Source organism: Lepisosteus platostomus, chromosome 5 (genome assembly GCF_059453375.1).
Source record: "Lepisosteus platostomus isolate fLepPlt1 chromosome 5, fLepPlt1.hap1, whole genome shotgun sequence".
Taxonomy (NCBI): domain Eukaryota; kingdom Metazoa; phylum Chordata; class Actinopteri; order Semionotiformes; family Lepisosteidae; genus Lepisosteus; species Lepisosteus platostomus.
Genome location: NC_142615.1, coordinates 61,579,877 through 61,595,619, shown reverse-complemented (window position 1 = coordinate 61,595,619; position 15,743 = coordinate 61,579,877). Strand labels below are relative to the sequence as shown.

The following is a 15,743-nucleotide window of genomic DNA, read 5'->3' as shown; positions in this document are numbered from 1 at the left end:
TTGACTCCGGCTCGAAGGAATGTGCTTTTTGTGAACTTTAATCAAAGAGATAAAATAGCAAATCTTTTTCACTCAGACGTTGATCAAAAGCTTAATAAACCACGAAGCAGACCCAGTGGGCAAAAGACGTATAATATACGTCTGTTAAACGCATACCTTAGACGTCTAAATGTGGTCTGCAATTCGTCTAGAATGAAATTCTAATATACGTCTAAAGTTATACGTCAATTATACGTCTATGTTTAGACGTTCATTATACATAAATGGTTGGAGTTCTATTATCCGGATAAATTTAGAGGACTATTATACATATATGGTTGGAGTTCCGGATAACTTTAGAGGACTATTATACGTATATGGTTAGAGGTCTATTATACGGATAACTTTAGAGGTCTATTATACGTATATGGTTAGAGGTCTATTATACGGATAACTTTAGAGGTCTATTATACGGATAACATTAGAGGTCTATTATACGTATATGGTTAGAGGTCTATTATACGGATAACATTAGAGGTCTATTATATGTATATGGGTAGAGGTCTATTATACATCAAAGATAGGTTTTATAGGTGTAGAAAAAAGTAAACCAAGCCAATGATTAGGTTTAGAAATTTATTCTGAAAATACACATTCACACCTGAAACATATGTATTTCAAATTATACATTGTATACAATCAATCAACAATCAACATATGGGCAATAATCATAAAAAACACAACTAGTCTTAAACTTCAGCTACAAATTCTGGTAACATGGCAATATACAGTATAGTAATGACAAACAAACTAATTACATTAACACACTAACTCAAAACCACATTTTGATTCAAATATACATTTTAAAATGTACAACTTCTATATTTCCAAGAAAAAAAAAATATTACAATGGAAGTTAAGACGATTTTTGTCTATTTGCAAACCCTGTCTAATTGTCCTAACAGTTAGAACCAAAAACCTATTATTTTCAGTGTCCAGATCTCCTGGCCCCCTGCCTTGCATATGCATTCTTCAAGTAACACATTGCGTGCTCCTTTATTTCTTTTTCTGTTGATGTAGGGTTGGACTTCAGCACTGCAGCTAGGAGAAAATTATATAATATTACTTCCCAAATAAATGATGATTAATATCTTCTTTAGTATAATCTAAAAAATGAATGGTTTACTAAGCTCAAAGCTGAAATAAATGTATAAAATTTGGCTTGCATCATAGCAGTTGAGCAATAAAGTCTGTCTTAATTAAAGAGTACCCAACGTTTGAAAGTACAACATAGAATAAGAATAGAGAAACGGCAAAAACGATTTTGTGTCATCTTCCCCATTCACACTATTTTATGTGCCATTTTTTGCTTATTCACGTACTATTTTAATCAAAATAATATTAAGAAAGATCTGTATGTATTCAGATAGTATTATTATTGTTCATACTTACTCGTCAAAAGAGGATTGCTGAGATATTTGCGGATATACTTCTACGTTTGAAAAAGGTGTCCAAAATGGTGACCAACGAATACTAGCAATGCATTGTGGTATATAACCGGAAAATATGCTGGGTTCGATATTTTCTCAACGTATGCGTTTATTAATGTTGTCGATATTATGGTTGAAATTTAACATTGATAATACATCGCAGCTATGTGCCCCCTGCTATGAGCTGATGTGCAATTTTAACGCATGCAGTTAGTAAGGATCGTACTGTTGTATGGTATTATATATAATTACATTATGGAATAGGATGGGGACAGGCCTGGCATCACGGGGGGAGGGAGTAATGTCGCCCCTTCAGTTTTGGGCAAAAAGATTTACCTAACTTAATTTGCGCCCTAAAAAAATAGTTGTACTTGTCAATGGTCAGACAACACTAAATGACACGAACAGTTTGATGGGCAGGAGGGCTATCCGTCCAGGAACTGCACATATCAGTGTCGTTATTGAGTGTCAACATTACGATCCTGTTTGCTCAGGTGGATCGATTCCTTGCAGTAGTTTATCATTATACTTAAAATCGTTATATAATTAGGACTAGTTATAGCAGTCTGTGCTTTCTGTTGGTTTTACAACATTTTTTTCTTAACGATTCAGAACGTCTATGTAGCTGCAAAAATGAACGCTTATGGTACTTTTCGCTCCAGGCAATACAAACCGTGAGAGTGACAAAAAATGTGAAACTGAACTTCATCGCAAATACCAGATTGCTAGTCGTTATCTTCTATCATGAAGCACTAATCAATGGCATAGCTGCGAGATTTCATTTGGGTAGCTGCACCATACAGCTCCGTTTCAACCGAAATATCACCCCCCCCTCAGAATTTCAGGCGCCCCCCTACAGCTTTTTCCCCAGGCACCGCGCACTGATGGGGGACGGGGTGTCCAGGAAATGGTATCAACTTTTCTCAAGAAAATAAAAATAGAAACTCTATAGGCACTCAAACATTTTACTGTTTTTTTCAGGCAGGTGGCAAGACCCCCTCAGCAAAACCCTTGTATGCCAAGCTGTGGGCATTGATTCGTTGAATATACGTATATTTACGGCGAAATTACGTCTATACGTATATATACGTCGCCTCGACGTATAATCAACGTCGAATTGCAACCGTAAAATCGACGACATTAATAAACGCATATATAACTTCGAAAACACATCTAACACAGTGCCTGAGGCTTTTTACAGTATGTATCGTGTGTGCCGCAACTAGGAGTATACGGCACTCTGCACAGTGTACGAAGTAAATTATTTTCGCAGTAATTAATTTACACGTGTATAATAAATATAGTAATAAATATAATAAATTAATTACTGCGAAAAAGTAATTAATTTACACGTGTATAATAAATATAGTAATAAATATAATAAATTAACTTCGTACACTGTGCTTTGATATGGATGTTCATTTGAAGGGTTTGAGGAAACTATCAAGGATCTCAGAACAACCAAAGATACATTTGGGCATCTGCTATTGGTAAAGATTAATGAATACAGTAAGTGTGAAGTTTGCACACACATGAGAGAAAAAAATTAGTTTTAATTCACTTCATTAAACTGACGGTGTGTATAGCAGAGGATGGTTTCGATCCATCGACCTCTAGGTTATGGGCCCAGCACACTTCCGCTGCACCACTCTGCTGACAGCTGTTGTATAGCGATTCAACACAACTGCTCTATCTTTGCTTTCTAAAAGTGCGCCCGAGATGAAAAGTCTAAACGGTAAACGCAGACGTCACTTTGAGCACTTGGTCTTTTATAGTACAAATATCACACGCTGCACTACATGGGCGTGTCTTCAAGGTCATTGTGAACCAAAGCTTCTGCTTTCCAAGGCAACTGATTCTTTCGTCGTTAATTCCCAAATCTTCAATGAGAATCAGTGAAATGAAAACCAAACACATGTACACACTCGCGTCCTAGCGTGAAAGAAAAAAGATGGAAGCATTTGAGAAATAACAAGAGTAGTCTGAACAGCTCCAGCCTGTCAACTGCTCTACAAAGTGATCGCTACCTCCACACCCAGTTTATAACACTGAAAATGATTCAGGAAGCATAGCAAAGGTCTAAAACCAGTGGTTGAAAAGCGTCTTGATACATAAACTGACAATTTCTCAAAAGTAATATCTTCATCTTTGAAATATTGTCATCCATATATTTTCGTTTTTCTCTTTTTTACATATCACGCTTTCGAGAAAAAAACTGTCTTGTAATGAAGGCTGCATTAGAAAATGTGTATCTAGCTTTGTTCAATTAAAACCGGCACATCCCAGTGGGCAAAAGATGTAGAATATACGACTATTAAACCCATACCTTTTAAATTGTAATCAACAAATGGCTAATCATCATAAAAAAACACAACTAGTAAACTTTAGTTACAAATTCTAGTAACATGGCAATATATACAGGTATATATAGTAATGACAAACACAAACTAATTACATGAACACGCTAATATTTGACTCAAAACCACATTTCGATTCAAATATAAATTTAAAAAATTACAACTTCTATATTTCCACGAAAATATTATTAATGTATCACAAACGCTACTTTCTAAAAAAGACAGAATTAAACTGTTTGTTTTGTGTCTCATGGTGATCCTCCTCTCGATATGAATGAAATGTTTAATATGATCCCTCGAGAAAAAAAAAGAGTCCATTTCCGTCTGGAATGATTGATGCCCCATCAAACATTTTGTAATATCCCCGGAAGTTCATACAGTAGAATCCTGGTTTGTGGGTAAACAAGACTAAGGAAACGAGTTGGAAACTTGATGTCGAACTGGGATTTAGATCACCCGAAACATTACGCTACATTGGGCAGTATGTGCCAGAGAGTGGCTTTTTCACTCAGACGTTGATCAAAAGCTCAGTAAACGGCGAAGCAGAGGCTTTTGTTCCGAATTCAGCTCACGTCTGATTTTCTTGTTTTGGCCAAGATCTGAACTTTGAATTCAGCGACTACTTGGTCTGCTTTGTAATTCAAATGTAGATACAAATGTCACGGTTTTTTTGTAGATATAAAGGTGTTCTCTGTTTTCAAAGGATAGGTACTTAATTGGCTTTATGATTTGGTTTTGATTTTGTATCGTTGTGTTATTAAGTTTGTGCCTTTTGTGTTTTTAACGTATCGTGAACTTATTTTTGAAACAAATGCTGACAAAGGCAAACATGGCACACATCTGTTTATACCAGCGGTGGATTGTGCATTTTTTTAAGTACAATCTACTGTGCACTTTTGGGAGTATAATAGGTTCGATATAAAGTGGCAAAAATATAAAGGGGGAAAATACCCCAGACTGTGTGTAAAGGCCTCGTTGAGACTGTTGTTCTCTTGTTAAATATGACGTACTGTGCACGAAATGTTACAGAAACACAATCTGATATTTTAATAATTTATAATAATAATAATAATAATAATAATAATAATAATTGCTTACACTTATATAGCGTTTTTCTGGACACTCCACTCAAAGCGCTTTACAGGTAATGTGGTCTCCCCTCCACCACCACCAAGTGCTCTCGGATCCAAATATTAAGTTCTAATTTTTTTAAAGGTGATATCTTCTCTTCCTCTAGTGGAAATCACACGATGTGAGCAATTGTTTTTTTTTTTTCACGTTGTGATCCAAAGAGCCTCAGACGCACAGTCTGACAGTAACCGAACCAGAATGGATTCTGTTGGGAGCCGGACTGAGCTCATTCTCACTCCCTGTGCTGAAAAGAGAATCAGCTCTTCCCCGAGCACCATGTACAGCTGCTGGATGGTACGCTGCGTCCTGCTGCTCCAGCAAATATTTTGACGAAAGACAGATCACTTGTGCGCTTTTAACTTTCTCGCAGCTACAGACTATACCGAAGCTGGCGATATGAAGGCAACCGCTGGTACACCTTATCTAACTTTCACAATCGCGATAAACATTTTTTTAAAAGACCTTTGAAGAACTAGATATAGAAATATATAACTAGATAAAAACATTAGCTTTATCGGTTTTTACATTAATCGATTTTGAATGTAATTTGATCTTTTTACATTGCATTTTACATTGAAAAAAAAACGTGCATACCTAAACCACCAACGGACAGAGCAATATTTTACGTTGCCTTCCAGAGCTTCCAACGTGTGATGGATTTGTATGGGCGTCTGTATGATACCACTACAGCACTGGCGCAGGTGCAAAATCGACTTTCACAGGACTTTTTCAGTGTCTTCTCCTCTCTCAAATGGACCGAAGCACAGGAGCCAATATTAGAGAAAACGTCAGGTGTTTAAACAGAGTATGTCCCAATGTCTGCGACAACGTTTTGTCATTTTATATAAACGCAAACGGTTCATCATTTAAAAGCCAACACCATTCTTTTTCTCAATGGCGCTAGTACGCTACCACACATGCGAGCTGTTGTGTGAAAGAAAATTCATATGTGCGTAGGAAGGCAGAATAAAATCCAGAACTGTATTGGTGATATCGATAAACAGGGCACATGTTCACAATAAAACTTTATTGTATAAAACGTTAAAATTCGTTAATATTTGTTTTAATCATGCAAAGTGTCTGTTAAAACAATTCATGAAGGATTCTTAGACAAAAAACACACCATTATATGAGAAAATATATTTACTATATATGCATTTAACTTACTTTTTAACAATTTTAGTTTCAAGGTCAATGAAAATTGTTTCCCTGCTTTTTTGTCATAAATACACAAGCTTGTTATGTCTTGTGTCAGAAATAAACTGCATGAAATTTGCTAAAGCAACAAAACGTAAGTGCGACAAAGAAGACAAACATTTGCGTTTATAGTGCAATGTTATCTCGAGCCTTTAAAATTACTTTAAATGCAATTTGTTTTTCTCTGTAGCTCTAAGGCTTTGTCATTTAGGTGTGCTGTTTTTTTTTTACATGTTGTAAAAAAGTCGCTAAATCATACGAAACATAAAAACTCCAATTGTAAACAATTGACCATTCATATTCCTGAATTTTAAACCTATGGAGTATTTATACCTTGTCTTTGTATTTGTGCATATTACAGAGCTCCTTTTCAAAAGCTGTCAGTATAGATTAGTGCTTAGGTTTCCTGTTTTTTTTATCCAGGTGGTCCAGATAAGACTCTTGGTATAGGAGCGCGTCTGTGTTGCCTTCTGGATTTCAAATGAGCAGCTCAGTGCAGAAAAGAACCCTGTAGATTAGCATGTACATTTGCATGGACAGTAGATTTTTCAGAAAGTGTAATTGGATTATAGCACGTGCCCCTGACGATGTTGTTGATACGTCATATGTGCTCTTTTTTGTATTATATGTATTTTTGTTGTTCAAATAAAAAATATTAAAAAAAAACTTTCAGGATGCTTGCTGCTGTAAAAATAAAATGACATCAAGGGCGCTGTACGCAGAGGTCTGAAACCTGCTCCACAGAAGAACTTTATCCAGAGGTGTTAAAGAAAATTGATTTATTTTCCTGACTGCAATGTATGGTGAAGCATAAAATCTAGCTGCATAAATCTCTATTACGTGTCATTTATGAAGGCGTTTCAAATAGCAGCCAGTGAAGGATTAACGCTTTTGGAGCATGTATTACATTGTAAATAGTCTTATTTAAATAAGCTTAAATTCGCATACTGTTATTTAGACATTGCAAACCAGTCTGACCTCATACAACATTCTGTGCCCGCTGAGTAGATCTTAAAGCAGCTTCAGCCAGAGTAGCAGTAATGGCAACACAGTGCTTGGAGTTCAGCTTTTCTTATTTCTTCTGCAGAACCACTGGTATCGGAATATACTGATCCGCATAAGAAGCCGGTTTCAGATAGTTTTTATTGATCGCTGCTCTAAACTTTACATTTGCTCAGGCTTGTTTTCCCCATGAAAAAAGACATTTCCTTATTTACATTTAACTTTTTTTTCCCTTATCATCAAGTAGAAATAAATAAAACATATCATTCCATTTAAAAGCCACATGCAGGATGGCTGGTTGTCCAAGGTGTTGCGTTCAGGTTGTAGTTTCCCCTAGAGATGTTTGTTCAAATCCCACTTCTGACAAAGAAGTTAGAGTAGAAATGATAACATCCCTAAGTAGAAAACATCTCACATTTCATGTGTTTAATGTTAAGTGTCTTAGTGGTTGCCTCGGTGGTTGATGGCTCTTCTCTCTTGCAGGGTGATGGCAAACTTCTTGAGAAAGGGAGTCTCCTACGTAAGGCTGCTCTTCGTCAAGAGCGGAGACAAAAGGAACTGACTTCAAACCGACATTAATTACTGAGAGCAGGCGAAAATGTCTTTGGAAAAGAGGAAATGACTGCTGACCGTAAACAGAGCACCGGACAAGCGCTCCTCGTTAGTATAGTGCTGAGTACCCCTGCTTGTTGCGCGGGAGACCGGGGTACGTTTCTGTGACAGGGCGCTGGTTTAATTTTTTTTAATTGTTGAATCATATTTAAATGTTAAACAACTGAGCAGTATATTGCTGTAGACCAGGATGGCCGAGTGGTTAAGGCGTTGGACTTAAGATCCAATGGACAAATGTCCATGTGGGTTCAATCCCCACTCCTGGTAGTGTAGTAATAAGTTTTAAGTGACAGAACACTTTGATGATTTGCACTCTATTTAGATATGAATTTACTAAATTTCAGTTCAGTTCTCTTCACTCCCACTCCCTGGCATAACTGAACTCTCACTATCGCATACTGAAGGCTTTACGTGCATTAGCTGTGATACAGCTCCCCAATAAAGACGGAATCAAACAGTTTGTTCTGTTTCTCATGGTGATCCTCTTCTCGATCCAAATGAAATGTTTAATATGATGCCTCAAGAAAAAAAAAGGAGTGAATTTCCGCCTGTAATGATTGATGCCCCATCAAACATTTTGTAACATCCCCGGAAGTTTATAAAGTAGAATCCTGGTTTGTGGCTTAAATTCAAGGTAACCAAGACTAAGGAAACAAGTTGGAAACTTGATGTCGAACTGGAATTTAATCACCCGGAATATTTCACTACTTTGGGTAGTATGTCAGAGTGGAGTTCTTTAGATCCATTTGACAGCTCAGTTGGTAGAGCAGAAAACTGTAGTGAGAACAGTAGGGAATCCTTAAGTCGCTGTTTTGACTCCGGCTGGAAGGAAGGTGCTTTTTTGTGAACTTTAATCAAAGAGTTAAAATAGCGAATCTTTTTCACTCAGACGTTGATCAAAAGCTCAATAAACGATGAAGCAGAGGCTCTTGTTCCGAATTCAGCTAACACCTGATTGTTTTGGCCAAGATCTGATCTTTGAATTAAGGGACTACTCTGTCTGATTTGTAATTCAAAAGTAGATACAAATGTCACTGTTTTCAAAGGATAGGTACTTAATTGGCTTTATGATTTGGTATTGATTTTGTATCGTTATATTATTAAGTTTGTGCTTTCTGTGTTTTTCATCATATTGTGAACTACTTTTTTAAACAAATGCTTACAAAAGCAAACACAGCACACATCTGTTTATACCAGCGGTGAATTGTACATTTTTATTAAGTACAATCTACTGTATTTTTAGAAAAAAATGCCGTACTGTGCACGATATGTTGCAGAAACACAACCTGATATTTTCATAATTATTATTTTAATCATTTGACAAGTATGAGGTCCCGGATCCAAATCTTCAGTTCTGATTTTTTTTAAAGTGATATCTTCTCTTCCTCTCTTGGAAATCACAAGATGTGAGCAAATGTTTTTTGTTCTTTTTTTTTCACGTTGCGATCCAAAGAGCTTCAGACGCACAGTCTGACAGAAACCAAACCAGAATGGATTCTGCTGGAAGCCGGACTGAGCTCATTCTCACTCCCTGTGCTGAAAACAGAATTATCTCTTCTCCGAACATCGTCTACAGTTGCTAGATATTGCTCTGCGTCCTACTGCTCCAGCAATTCCTTTGACCAAAGACAGATCACTTGTGTGCTTTTAACCTTCTTGTAGCTACAGGCTGTTCGATGGCTCATGCTGATCGTCCTCTGGATCCAAAAGAAAATTTTAAAGCTGATGCATTTTCGATTGTAATTTGCATCTAGCTACAACGTCCCTGGAAAAAATATTTTATTAGTTGTGTGCAATCGGTATCTTTTACTTTAGGGATGGTAGTGGAAATAGTTTTAAAAATGTTTTCTAAAGAAGACTGTATTGCCAGGACCTGCCTTTAGCGCTCAGTAGCGATTACGCTGTTGATATAGATGGAGAAGAAATGTAAGATGAATTGATGATCTAAGCTAAAATAGCCCTATCACGCCTCCTGTAACAGTGTTTGTATTCATAGCAAGTAATATTCTTTTTCAAACCCGAACGTTGCTTTTGCATTAAGTGTTATGTAACCATTAGCGGTTTTGGTAGCTTCTGAAGAGCGCACTTTTCCAAACTGAAGCCTATAAGAACATTATTCAAGATGCACCATGGCCCAGAATCGTGCATCGGGACAAGGATTAACATCAATTGAAAGAACTCCCAAATAAAAGATTTGACCGAAAAATTAAATGAGTAGGCAAGTATTAAAACAACACCATAACTTCTTGACTTCCAAACTCTTTCCTGGTTCAGACCATGTAAAATGACATCATCAGTGGAGTCATGCCGAGGTTGTGAGTTTAAGCCTCACCTGGAGCAGCCTGGTTTTCTGTCTTGACAGGTAAACAGTGTTTTGTGTTATTTGCTAAATGGAGAGAGGATTCTGTGTTAATTGTGCTCCTCCTGGAAGAGGTCAAGATGAGATGTTCACGAGGCTGGTGGTAAATATCCTATCCAGGAATATTTTTTGTTCTTTATCGGGGAATATCGAATATCGGGGCTGTATAAAGGGGCTGTAGGGGGTCAGATCTATAGATGTAGTAAACACATCAGTGGAGACGGTGTGTCTGCTCTCTGTGAGAGAGACGGGTGGAAAGAATAATCTGTGGTCTGGGAATAAGAGACCCTCATTGGAAGAGCGGCGCTCCTCACGGGAGAGAATGAAAAAAATATTTTTCAGGGACGCTGATTTTTCTCTTTGGGGGAATTAACGTGTGACCTCGTGGCGCAATGGTAGCATGTCTGACTCCAGATCAGAAAGTTGTGAGTTCAAGTCATGTTGAGGTCAGCTGATGTGCTGCTGGTGCCGAACCCGGAAATTACACCACGTGGTTGGGTTTTATCTGTACACCATTTAGGTAATCTGAACAAAATAACAGAGCAGTACAGAACACGCAATAAGGAGCTTATGCAGCGAATAATCTTGAACACGACGAGAGAAAACTGCCCATCTGCGTAACATCATGTCCGACTTTAGAGACAGTAACATCAGAGAAATGAAGTTTCAGACCATGTTTTTGTTACAGGTTCAAGCAAACCTGAAAGTTAGGGAGTGTTTGGTCACTTTTGTATGAAAACGTGTCTGAAGCCTGTAATTATAATTCGCCCTTTTTTAATTGTGGTTGAAATCCACTCCTATGTACCAAGACCTTACAGTATATTCATGTTTACTTAAATGACTAACGCTATTGGACATTAGTTGGTGTCTTTTTTTGTAATGATTTGCTATTTCATGCAGGAAAGAAAGGAACCCAGACCCAACGTTTGCTTTCAGGTGCAGTTCATTTACATACCGGACATCTATTTCTGAAGAGCCTGATTTAAATCACACAACCCCGGAAGAAGTCGAATCGATAATCTTGTAAACCGAAATAAGACGCGTGATCCATTAAACCACTAGCCCGTCACGTAAATGAATTGCACCATGGTGAGTTCAGTGCCGCTACTAGTAATACCCCACCCCCATCTTAAATTTCTAAGTGAGAAATGTGTTTTCTACATTTTTGTCAGTTTTAAAACTAGGAGTATACGGCACTCTGCACAGTGTACGAAGTAAATTATTTTCGCAGTAATTAATTTATTTACACGTGTATACTAAATATAGTAATAAATATAATAAATTAATTAATTACTGCGAAAATAATTTACTTCGTACACTGTGCAGAGTGCCGTATACTCCTAGTTTCGGCACACACGATATATACAGTAAAAAGCCTCAGGCACTGTGTTAGATGTGTTTTCAACATTATATATGCGTTTATTAATGTCGTCGATTTTACAGTTGCAATTCGACATTGATTATACGTCGCGGCGACGTATATATACGTATAGCCGTATTTCGCCATGAATATACGTATATTCGACGATATATATATATACGTATATTCGACGAATCACTGCCCACTGGGAATAGGTTTATTCCATGCTGAAAAGAGAAGAGAGAAAACATAGCTGTGAAACCTTCTTCAGGTTTGTTTTCTCTCTTCTCTTTTCAGCGTGGAATAAACCTACAGTATTACTTGTTCCTTTGCAGATACGAATGCTGACGTAGCTACCCACCTGAATATATTAAACGCTTCATCTATATGATTAACATAATGTTCTCCTGAATAACTACTCGAAAGAAGCCGTAGCTCAGGTGTTAGAGAGATTTGAAATCGGATCGGTGGATTTAGAGTCCAGACTGCGAACCGACAGCTGACACAGGTCTTTTATAGAACCGTTTTGATTTTCTCTACTTTGTCCCCGTGACGTCATTGTCCTGCTCGCAGCCGAGCCCGACACACGATACTGTCTGGTTTCTGTCACTGGGCGGGTCTGTGTTGGTTCTAATGCCCCAGTATTATGACGGGGACACTAAACTGTAAACAGGTGCCGTCCTTCGGCTGAGACGTAAAACCGAGGTCCTGACTCTGTGGTCATTAAAAATCCCAGGTCGTCTCTTGAAAGAGTAGGGGTGTAACCCCGGCATCCTGGCCAAATTTCCCATTGACCCTTACCAGTCATGGCCTCCTAATAATCCCCATCTCTGAACTGACTTCATCCCTCTGCTCTCCTCCCCACTAATAGCTGATGTGTGGTGAGCGTTCTGGCGCACTATGGCTGCAGATGCATCATCCAGGTGGGGCTACACATTGGTGGTGGTGGAGGGGAGTCCCCATTACCTGTAAAGGGCTTTGAGTGGAGTGTCCAGAAAAGCGCTATATAAGTTTAAACAATAATAATTATAATTATTATTATTATTATGTAAAATAAAATAAAAATATCATGTTTGAATAATGTAAAAACTGATAAAGCTAATGCTTTTTTCAGGGCTATATCTACTTTTTAAAAAAAAGAGAAGTCTGTCGCGATTGTGAAATTTGGAGAACATGCACCAGCGGGTGCCTTCACATCTCCAGCTTCAGTCTCGCCTGTAGCTGCAAGAAGGTTAAAAGCGCACAAGTGATCTGTCTTTGGTCAAAGGAATTGCTGGAGCAGTAGGACACAGAACAGTATCTAGCAGCTGTAGACGATGTTCGGAGAAGAGATAATTCTGTTTTCAGCACAGGGAGTGAGAATGAGCTCAGTCCGGCTCCCAGCAGAATCCATCCTGGTTTTGGTTACTGTTAGACTGTGCATCTGAGGCTCTTTGGATCGCAACGTGAAAAAAAAAACAATTGTTCACATCGTGTGACTTCCACGAGAGGAAGGGAAGATATCATTTTTAAAAATATCAGGACTGAAGATTTGGATCCGGGACCTCATACTTATCAAATTATTAAAATAATAGTTATTAAAATATCAGATTGTGTTTCTGCAACATTTTGTGCACAGTACGCCATCTTTATCTAAAAATAAAACAACAGTCACAACGAAGCCTTTACACGCAGTCTGGGGTATTTTTCCCTTTTATATTTTTGCCACTTTATATCGAACCTGTTATACTCCCAAAAGTGCACAGTAGATTGTACTTAATAAAAATGTACAATTCACCGCTGGTATAAACAGATGTGTGCCGTGTCTGCCTTTGTAAGCATTTGTTTAAAAAAGTAGTTCACAATACGATAAAAACACAGAAAGCACAAACTTAATAATACAACAATACAAAATCAATACCAAATCATAAAGCCAATTAAGTAGCTATCCTTTGAAAACAGAGAACACCTTTATATCTACAAAAAACTTGACATTTGTATGTATTTTTTAATTAAAAAGCAGACAGTGTAGTCCCTTAATTCAAAGATCAGATCTTGACCAAAACAAGACAATCAGACGTGAGGTGAATTCAGAACAGGAGCCTCTGCTTCGTCGTTTATTGAGCTTTTGTTCAACGCATGAATGAAACAGATTCACTATTTTAACTCTTTGATTAAACAAAGTACACAAAAGGTGCCATCCTTTGAGCCGGAATTGAACCAGCAACCTAAGGATTCCCTGCTATTACCCACTACAGTCCTCCACTTTACTAACTGATCTATCAAAGGGATGTCAAGATGTCAGGAGCTGCTCTCTGTCACATACTGCCCAATGTAGTGAAATGTTCTGGGTGATTTAAATCCCAGATTGACATAGTTTCCAACTCGTTTCCTTTTTTTTAATTTGAATTTAAGCCGCGAACCAGCATTCTCTGTATAAACTTGCAGGGATATTAAAAAATGTTTGATGGGGTATCAATTATTCGGAAATGGACTCCTTTTTTTTCTTGGGGGATCATATTAAACATTTCATTTGGATCTACAAGAGGATCACCATGAGGAACAAAACTAAGTTTCATTCTGTGTTTATTAGAATCTGTATCACAGCTAATGCATGTAAAGCCTTTAGTATGCGACAGTGAGAGTTCAGTTATGCCGGAGAACTGAAATTTAGTAAATCCATATTTAAATAGATTGCAAATCTTCAAAGTGTTTTGTCACTGCAAATATTATTACAGGGGTTTACCAGCTGCCGCACGTGCTTGTTTTGGGATTATTTCCAATAAGTATCCCATTAGTAGTTGTGTGTCCTTACTGGTATCTTTTAAACATTCGATTATATACAAACGGGACAGAGACAAAGTAATAATCCCATTTTAAGGTGTCTTGCATTTTAATTTACTGAACAGATAAATTGAAATGCTCTGATTCAGAGCCCCTGCAGTTCGTGCTAATTAGAACCACAACAATGCTCCTGAGTCCTGGGCACTACACTGAGCACACGTTCAGCTGGGCTCTGACTTTGTTAAGCACGACTTCTTGTTGCAGTTGAGCTCAGAGCTAGATATGATCTCCATATTCTACCGCAATAAGTAGTCTGAAACTTAGTAAATAGTACACAGTTTTTAACTGAAGTCAGGTTGTTAAAAAATTAAACCAGCACCCTGTCACCGAAACTTACCCCGGTCTTCCGCGCGACAAGCGGGGGTACTCAACACTGTACTAACAAGGAGCGGTTGTCCGCAGTTGAGCGTGAGCTCTGATTACTGTCAGCAGACATTTCTTCATTTCCAATGACGTTTTCTTCTGCTCTCAGCTTTTTACCGGTCATAAATGCTCAAGAAGTAATTCATTTGAGTTTGAAGTCTGTCTCTGTTACCTTCGGTCCTGATAAAGAAAAGCCGTGCGTTGGAGACTCCCTCTCTGAAGAAGTTTGCCGTCACCCTGCAAGAAAAGAGAGCCATCATTCACCGAAACAGCCACTAAGACAAATAACATTAAACACGTGAAATGCGAGATGTTGTGGAAATGTTTTCTACTTAGAGATTCTGTCGTTTCTACTCTAACGAGAGAGGCTCTTTGTCGGAAGTACGATTTGAACAAACGTCTCCAGGGGAAACTGCGACCTCAATGCAACGCCTTAGACCACCAGGCATCCTGTCTGTGGCTCTTATGTTGCATTATATGTTTTATTTATTTCTACTTGTTGATAGGAAAAAAAGTGAAATCGTGTAATTTGGGAAATGTATTTTTTTCATGGGGAAAACTAGCCTGAGCAAATGTAAAGTTAAGAGCAGCGCTCAATAAAAACCATCAAAGCCGAAAGCGCTTCTTATGCGGATCAGTATATTCCGATGCCGGTGGTTCTGCAGAAGAAATAAGAAAAGCCGAACTCAAAGCACTGTGTTGCCATTACGGGTACTTTGGCTGCAGCTGCTTTAAGATCTACTCAGCGGGCACAGAAAGTTGTATGAGGTCAGACAGGTTTGCGCTGTCTAAATAACAGTGTGCGAATTTAAACTTATTTAAATAAGATTATTTACAATGTAATACATGCTCCAAAAGCGTTAATACTGCACTGGCTGCTATTTGAAACGCCTTTAGAAATGACGCGTAATAGAGATTGATGCGGCTGGCTTTTATGCTTCACAATACATTGCAATCAGGAAAATAAACCAATTATAAATATGCAATACAACGTCTTTGAGTTCGGCTATTTTTATTTCTTCTGCAGAACAACTGGTATGGGAATGTACTGATCTGCATAATTCGCGCTT

The 15,743-nt window shown here is 37.9% G+C and overlaps 1 non-coding gene across 1 annotated transcript; it reads left to right on the top strand.

The window, feature by feature from the left end:
* Window positions 1-7,952: 7,952 nt before the first annotated feature.
* On the top strand, window positions 7,953-8,035 carry trnal-uaa (transfer RNA leucine (anticodon UAA)). Its single transcript has one exon. It is a non-coding gene; the product is annotated as a tRNA-Leu (tRNA).
* Window positions 8,036-15,743: the final 7,708 nt, after the last annotated feature.